Consider the following 8,971-nt stretch of genomic DNA (forward strand, 5'->3'; position numbering starts at 1 on the left):
ATGCAATAGGAACTATTGCATCGACATTATGTTTGATGCAATTCGAACTATTGCATCGACATGAGGTTAGATGCAATACAAACTATCACATCGACATGAGCTTGGATGCAATACAAACTATTGCATCGACATGAGATTTGAAGGGCAACCAATTATTGCATCAAATTCATTGCACAGAAATTCATAAAATTACAAAATTCAATGGCACAAAAAGGCAATCATATTAATAACTTGGATCATAAGCATTCAATAGTTTGTACAATGTAAGGAAGTCAAATGCCTTCCTATTTCCAAATAGGTAATTGCAAAGTTGAACTGCATTACAAACCACTAACTTATGCTACAAATAGGCAATCATAAACAAAAATACATGTCTCTTAGCACAGATCAACATGACATCTTTCTCGTTGCACAATATTTGATTCATTTCAGCTTGCCAAGACTCCCTCAAGGTTGATCTTCCTGAAAAAGTCAAAATGACATGCATTAGTAATATATATAGTTGATCATTAAATGTAGACAAAAAAAACTAATTACACAGTTTAGTTGGAAATTACGAGACGAACGTTTTGAGCATAATTAGTCCATGATTGAACACTAATTGCCAAATAAAAACGAAAATGCTACAGTAGTCAAATTTCCAAACTTTCCCCAACTAAACAAGGCCTCAAGCATTCTGGGACAAGTTTTGAGTTATAGAACGTGATGAGTACAGGCCCGATCTTCCGAGAGGTAGCCGGTAAGTTCGATATCTGGAGATCTCGACGTTGGCGATCCGGCTTCAAATCAGACGCGATTCGAACCCTGCAACCGTTACACCACTGCTCCGTTGGTTATCAACCAAGCACAACTTGATTGACCTCGCCAAGAAGGCTTTTCCTGCAAGCAAATCGAAGAGCACAAGCAAGAAGGTAAAACACGCAATCTGAAATTGCAAATATGAATGACGCGAATATCAATAAGGGGTTCAAGAACTCGGTTCCAAAGGACTAATCGACACAGTGGAGGAGATCAAGAACGGGGGCCCTGGATCACTGTAAAAGGATTTGTCACCACAGTTACAATGAACGATTCAGTTTCTCGATGGAAAACTAAACTCTAAACAAAACCCAATTGTGTAGCAGCGGCGGCGGCTGTGTTTATAGTCTAAGACTCGACCTAGGGTTGGGGACGGCCAGGGGTTGGGCGCCCACAACTTGGGCTTAAGGCCCGACACGATACATGGCCAAGTTGGCCCAAATAGGTGACGCAACACCTTGCCGTGGTCACACAGAATGATCCACGGACCTTCTGGAGCTGGGACCAGATCCAAAACGACGGCGTCGTCGTCCCCTTTCCAACGCATCCAAGAACGGCCCGTTTCGACGTCGTATGAGGAAGTTACGTGTCTGCTGAATCCGAGGGTGACGTGGCAGCTGAGTTGGGAACGAATTGCAACTTGGGGAAGACCATGGCGTCGGTGTGTCCAGCGTGGCGATGTCCTCATCATCCTCCCCTTCTCGAATTGGAGTTGTCCTCGACTCCATCTTGGCGATGTCCTCATCATCCCCTCCTTGTAGAATTGGAGTCGTCCTCGACTCCATCCCATCATCAGCGAACTCCTGCAAAAGATTAGTGACAGCAGGCAATGCACCAGACATAAAAGGTTGACAAAACATAGTATAACATGGTGCATCAGGATTATCACATAACTCAGCAGTAGCAGGAGTTGTAGCAAGAAAAGCACCTCCTTTTAACTTAATCCCATTATTTTTAGCAATGTCTGTTGGAGGTTTATTTTTGATCTCATTAGCATGTTTAATAATATCCGTAGGAGACAAAGGCAGCAATGTAATTTTCTTGTCCTTATGTATGATAGTGTATGTATTAGTTCTACCATGGTGTAAAGCATCATTATCAAATTCCCATGGGCGACCTAACAAAATGGAACAAGCTTGCATAGGGACAACATCAAAATCAGCAGTATCATGATAAGAGCCTGTGAAAAAGCTAATGCGTGCTGATTTAGTTACCTTAGTCTTACCACTATTATTGAACCATTGAAGTTTATATGGATACGAATGTTGTCGTGTGGTCAAGCCAAGCTTGTCAACCAAATCTGAACTCACCAAGTTGTTGCAACTCCCGCTATCAATGATAGTGAGAACACGACAACCCTGCACAATGAGATACATGTGGAACAAATTGTGGCGTTGGATCTTCATCTCTTCTTCATGTCCCACATGTGTACTCAACACACGCTGCACAAGAAGGCTAGGGTAGTCCGCGGCAGCAGCCACAGAGTCAATGGTGATGGTCTCCTTGTCTTGATCGCCCTCGGTGGGATCTGCATCAATGTTAGCAGCAAGGGCTAAATCATCTTCAACATCACTAGCACTTACATATCCATCCTCGGTAGCAATGAAAGCGCGACGACTGGGGCACTCCTTCATGACATGTCCCATGCCTTTGCATCGGTGGCAAATGATTTTAGAGCTGGACGAGGAGGAGCTAGTAGAAGCACCCGGAGTTCCACCTTTCTTCAGCTGTGGAAACTGCACATTAGACAATTTACTTACCCCGGAAGAAAATGGAGGTGTAGATGGCTATGGTGCAACAGGAAGCTTGGGCGTCTCTAGCTCGGAACGCTGCTGAAAATTCCTCCCATTGTTAGACCTGAAAGGCTGGTGTTGTTTGCGTCCCTGTACTTCTCGTTCTGCCTTAATAGCAAGATAATACAATTGGGAAAAATTGCGCCATTCTTTGTAATCAAGTATGTTCTGTATATCATGGTTTAAACCACCAAAAAATCTAGCACTAGCATCATCATCATCTTCATTTATACCACAACGTGCTAAACCAATAAGCAATTCTTGATAGTATGCTTCCACTCCTTTATCACCTTGTTTTAAAGTTTGTAGTTTCAAACATAAATCACGTTGGTAATAAGGAGGAACAAAACGAGATTTCATACGTTGCTTTAAAACATTCCAAGTTTGAGGCACAGCAGCAGCATTATTAGCATTGCAAAGATCACTCCACCAGAACAAAGCAAAATTAGTAAACTCACTAGTAGCAAGTCTAACTCTATGCTCAGGAGGAACATTATGAGAATCAAATTTTTGTTGAACAGCAAGCTCCCAATCTAAATATGCCTCTGGATCAACATTACCAGCAAAAGGAGGTAGACTAAATTTAATTTTAGCAAAAGGATCATTATTACCATGATTATTACCTCCCATGCCGCGACGATGGAAGTTGAGGCGGCGACGGGCACCACCGTCAGCATACGCATCTTCATCACCAAAAGCATCCGCATCTTCATCATCAGCACGATAAGGCGGAGGGCGTTGCTCAATCTGTTCAATGCGGGTGACCAGATTGTTCACGTTGCGCGTCAGCTCGGTCATAAGATTGCGTTGTTCAGTCATGAACGTTGCAAGCTCGCCCTTGGACACGCACTCATTGAAGTCCGTCGGAGTTCCTGCCATGGTTTGAAGATAGAAAAAGACAACACCAAAGTATTATCCCTATCAACTAAAAGGAAACAAGTGGTGGTGATGGTGGTGAAAGTGGAATGCAAAATCACAAGCGGCTTACCACCGTCTTGCCTGTATTCTTACCAACGCCAAACAGGAGCAAAACCAAAGTGGCGAAGCAATCTGTTGTTGAGCGTGGGTAACAGTTGCAAGATGAACCTGTGCTGACAGAAGAATATGTGGAGCTATGGGTAGGCACACAATATGACAGCAATGATCAGCAATTAACGAGTGCAGAGTAGCGATTGTTCAATCTGGATCCAAAGTACAAATCATAGGTGCTGGCTAAGACGTGTCGAGACGTAGCGCAACAAGGTGAAAACAAAGGACGATCGAAAGAACTCACAGAACAAGCAAATAGCCCGGATTTCTCCTTTTTCCTGAATTTTTCCCGGATTTTTCCAAAAGGCACTAGTAGGAAACAAACTTTTTTTTCACTATTTTTTTATACTTTTCTCTGAACAAGGATCACAAAAGATGCAACCACAAAAATTGGCACCTACAACTGAGGTGGGATGTGGTCTACAGAAATTCAGCACGTTCTCTGAAAAGCGTGCAAAAACTTTGACAAATTTTTTTCTATATTTTCCCGAATTTTTTTGGCAATTCTGATGAAACCAAACAGGGCGAAGCGTTTGGGTCGGGTCCAAATGGTGTCAAGAAGCTGCTCAAAAAATTTCAGATTTTTCTGATAAACGAGCGAAAAGTTATGCCTGTTTTACCGAAGGTATCTCAAGGTATGTTTTCCGGGAGGCACAACACGGCGGCGGCAGTTAGGGCAAAGCGTCCCTAAACTCTAACACCGATCACAGCAGTAGGTATTCGCCTGATGATGTAAGGAGGGCTGCGATGCAGGCAAAATACGAGCGGCTGGCAACCTATCTAGGGTTTGCGCGGCGGCGAGAAGTTACACAAGGCGGCTAGCGGGGCAAGTCGAGTAATGTGGTGGCTTCGACTTGTTGTTTGGGAACGGTGGATGGGATAGCGGCGGAAAACAAAATCACAGCAACGGGCGATTGAACTACGACCACGAACACAATCCTAAACCAGCAACAAGACTCGACCACGGACACAAACTCAACAACACGAATCTGAAACGAAATTGCAAAGGCACAAAGGGCGATAGGACAGCGGAAATTGAAATATTTTTGGGCTTTTTGTGGACTCTAGGTAATGAACAAATATGAATCTAAGGCAAACGAGATTATACCTCGCGGTAAACCTGAAATATCTGATACCAATTGATGAGTACAGGCCCGATCTTCCGAGAGGTAGCCGGTAAGTTCGATATGTGGAGATCTCGACGTTGGCGATCCGGCTTCAAATCAGACGCGATTCGAACCCTGCAACCGTTACACCACTGCTCCGTTGGTTATCAACCAAGCACAACTTGATTGACCTCGCCAAGAAGGCTTTTCCTGCAAGCGAATCGAAGAGCACAAGCAAGAAGGTAAAACACGCAATCTGAAATTGCAAATATGAATGACGTGAATATCAATAAGGGGTTCAAGAACTCGGTTCCAAAGGACTAATCGACACAGTGGAGGAGATCAAGAACGGGAGCCCTGGATCACTGTAAAAGGATTTGTCACCACAGTTACAATGAACGATTCAGTTTCTCGATGGAAAACTAAACTCTAAACAAAACCCAATTGTGTAGCAGCGGCGGCGGCTGTGTTTATAGTCTAAGACTCGACCTAGGGTTGGGGACGGCCAGGGGTTGGGCGCCCACAACTTGGGCTTAAGGCCCGACACGATACATGGCCAAGTTGGCCCAAATAGGTGACGCAGCACCTTGCCGTGGTCACACAGAATGATCCACGGACCTTCTGGAGCTGGGACCAGATCCAAAACGACGGCGTCGTCGTCCCCTTTCCAACGCATCCAAGAACGGCCCGTTTCGACGTCGTATGAGGAAGTTACGTGTCTGCTGAATCCGAGGGTGACGTGGCAGCTGAGTTGGGAACGAATTGCAACTTGGGGAAGACCATGGCGTCGGTGTGTCCAGCGTGGCGATGTCCTCATCAGAACGTCAAAGAATTATGGGACGGAGGGAGTAGTCTGTACAATATAATGAAGTCAAAGGGCTTCCTATTTCAAAAAAGTAATTACAAAGTTGGAACTGCAAAATAGACCACTAACTTATAGAATTAAACAAATATAGATGACACTTAGCACAAACCAGCATTGGATCTTTGTCATTGTAGAATCTTTGATTCAGTTCATCTTGCCAAGAGTCCCTCAAGGTTCATCTTCCTGCTCAATGGAAAAAAGTCCAAATGACATGCATCAGTAATATATAATGGATCATAGACTAGGCATCACATAATCTTCCAAATGACTGCATGAGTAGAATCATTTGCAAAGTAGGCATCATAGAATCAGGTATGGCTGAATCGGGAAAATAGAAGTCCTGAACTGAACCAATGTCACAGTAAAAACAATCTACAGTTAGCCTGAGAATGCCTTCTCTTCTTCATGCAAGTGTTGCTTGCTAGTTTCTATCAAGTATGTAGTACAGGTATTTGCTGAAATTAGAAAAACATTCAGTCAATACTGTAATCTCCAGTAAACATACATACAGGATGTATACAAACTTCCAGTTAGTAGATATACTCTGATTCAATCTACATTGCTGCAGATCAGATATGAATTAACTGAAGCTACATCAACAATTACTGAAGATTTATATGCTTGTTTAAATAGCTCACCATTTATGGCATCCATCTCTCATACTTGAGCTTGTCCAGTCTGCACAATATATCTATGATCACTAGTCATCAATCATTGTTATACTATGCTACTAGGAATTGCACTATTACAGTTCAATTGCTAAACAATAGACAGTAATCAAAAGGCCAAGAAAGATGAATTTCGCAACTCTTTACCATCCAGTCATGAAATTCTTTGAAGCCCAGCAGCGGACAACCTTATGGAAAGCCTGCATTTTGAGAGAGAAAAAGGGATGAAAAAAATCAACATGAGCTGTTCTAGCTTGAACTTAGAACATGCTATATCATGTTGTTCAACTGGTAATATAAAGGTGTGTCATGGCAGAAGAACAAGTGGGTCACGGTCTTCTCAGCTTTCTATTTTTAAGCGGATCACATAAGCAAAACCAACACTACGCACCATCCAATACTAATATTGAAGCATTTATTAATACATAAACTGCTCTCGGTTCATACCGTTAACATCACATTATTTTAGTTCTCGCTAAAACGAATAGTCACCCATCTAGCATTATTAGTTATGTCAACAGACAACAATTAGATTCAGACTGAACAAGCTATAAACAGGTGTTGTGTATGCATGGTCTGGGACCAGCAGTGCCTGAAACAGAGTAGAGAGAAGATTTGACAAGTGCTTCTTACATATAATGCAATTTGCTAACTAAAGAATTAATATTTTGTGACATGTCGGCAATTTCTTGTATCTTTTTTAAATCTAAATCTAAATGCTAATAATAGTTGTCATGATCTGCAATTCAACAAACGTTCATGATAAAATGTGTGAGGTTATCTTTCTACTCTTTCTAGAACTCTTGCAGCTTCCTTAGTCAAATCACAGTCAGCAACAATTAGCTTTGTCAATGGACCGTGTAGGAGGCAAAGTCATACAATCCAGCATTAATCCCATCCCACAACAGGCCACAGATGGGTGTTCGAGTTAACTGCTAGGAAACTTATCGATACACAGGAAGAAAACAAAGTGCCAAGAAAGGGGAGAGGCGCTCACCTGCCACTGGAGCTGCAGGTACGGCACGAATAGCCAAAAGCCCAAAACACGGCGGCGGCGCCACTGATTCCATTGGTCCCGCCACAGGACACGATGACGCCTCCTTCTAGCCCGCAGACCTGCAACCAGAGGCCACAAGTCAAGCACGACCACTCACCTGTGCGCCGTGGCACGTGGCGGCGGCGACGATGGGGTGAGCTGCCAGCCGACCACACCTTGGCCTCGCCGTCGAGGATGCCAAAGTTGTGCCGCGAGCTCCTCCACACTGGCAGCGGCCTCGTGCGGAGGCTCGGTGATGACTGCCGCCTCGGAGTGGATGTCCTCCAGCTCCAGTACTCGCATAGGTCCTCCACCACCCGCTTGCCCTTTCTAGATCTAGATCCGAGAGCCAAAGGAGAGGAGGGGATCTCCACGCTGTCACCTGAATCACCGTGGTCCCAACTGGATATGCCCCTTGTCGATGGGAAGGTGGAGGGGGAAACGGTGTGGAGGTGAGGTCAGAGGTGTGGGGACGGGGTTGCGGAAGGGGTGGTGGGAAGGAGGCTGCGGGAGGGGTCGTGGAGACGTGAGGGACCAGAGGGCTCTGTTTGCTAGGATTACTCGGCGACTTGGCTGGCGGGAGTGTATATACGCGGATTAAAATTTGAAGTTTAATAGGCTAGCGGGAGATCGACGCGGATTAAAATTTCATTCACAAAAAACAGTGTGAGATATCCGATTCGATTTTGATTTATTTTGGTGACTTCGATAGAAAAAAATAATAGTATCGTAAAGTGGTAAGAAATTTCTAAAAAAATAGCATGAAGACATAAGATTGATGTATAAGGTTCTCATAAAAATTTCAAATGATTTAACAATGTAAAACTATCCATACATTATTTGTAAATAGATACATCTCTCAATAGTTTCGTATAACTCTACGAGGGACCTATCTCTTTGTGAAGAATGTATAGTAGCGGTTTCTTAAAATCATTTTGCAATTTTGGTGGAAAGATTATACGCCAAAAATATGTTGTCACGCAAGTTCGTAGAATTTTCTTACCAAGTTTAGATATTATTACAATTATTCTATGTTAATTCTAAAAATAATTGTAATACTATAAATTTAGTCAGGAAATTCTACAAACTAACATGAAAGCATATTTTGGACCCATAAGGTTTCCATAAAAAAATTCTTTTAAATAAGGTGAGACTATATATTGTTCACAAAATAGATGTATCTCTCAAATAGTTTCATATAGCTACGTGAGAAATGTATCTATTTGTAAACAACGTGCGGTACCACTTGTTAAACCCATTTAAATTTTTTATGTAATGATTATACACCTAAAATATACTATCATGCAAGTTTTTAGAAATTTCGAACCAAATTTAGATATTATTATAATTATTCTATAAAGTGTCCCTCGGATAATGCAAAATTAAAGTTATTTGATATTTAGCTCGGGTAGTAATAGGACTCAATAGAGGTGTGCTATTGTAACTTCAGTGTAGTATCCTACTAGGGGTAGGACTCCAACTTGCATGTATCCACCATATAAACTAAAGAGCCTTTGGAGGGAACCATATAAACAAAAGGTAGAGACCAATGTATTCACCAAGCCAACTAAAGGGCATCATTCATGCCTTGTAAGGAGCAATTACAAGTACTCAAGAGGATTATGCTAGATAGCTCCACTTCATTAGATTCTTGTATAGGCAAGAACTAGTGGGTC

General features: G+C 42.7%; 1 long non-coding RNA gene across 1 annotated transcript; it reads right to left on the reverse strand.

Annotated features, from left to right (window-relative positions):
* Positions 1 to 202: 202 nt before the first annotated feature.
* LOC136485124 (uncharacterized) lies at positions 203 to 7,765 on the reverse strand. Its single transcript, XR_010766326.1, has 5 exons — positions 7,257 to 7,765; positions 6,407 to 6,459; positions 6,230 to 6,269; positions 5,701 to 5,774; positions 203 to 462 (listed from the first exon to the last, which is right to left on the reverse strand). It is a non-coding gene; the product is annotated as an uncharacterized lncRNA (long non-coding RNA).
* Positions 7,766 to 8,971: the final 1,206 nt, after the last annotated feature.

This window comes from Miscanthus floridulus, chromosome 10 (genome assembly GCF_019320115.1).
Source record: "Miscanthus floridulus cultivar M001 chromosome 10, ASM1932011v1, whole genome shotgun sequence".
NCBI classification, from domain to species: Eukaryota; Viridiplantae; Streptophyta; class Magnoliopsida; order Poales; family Poaceae; genus Miscanthus; species Miscanthus floridulus.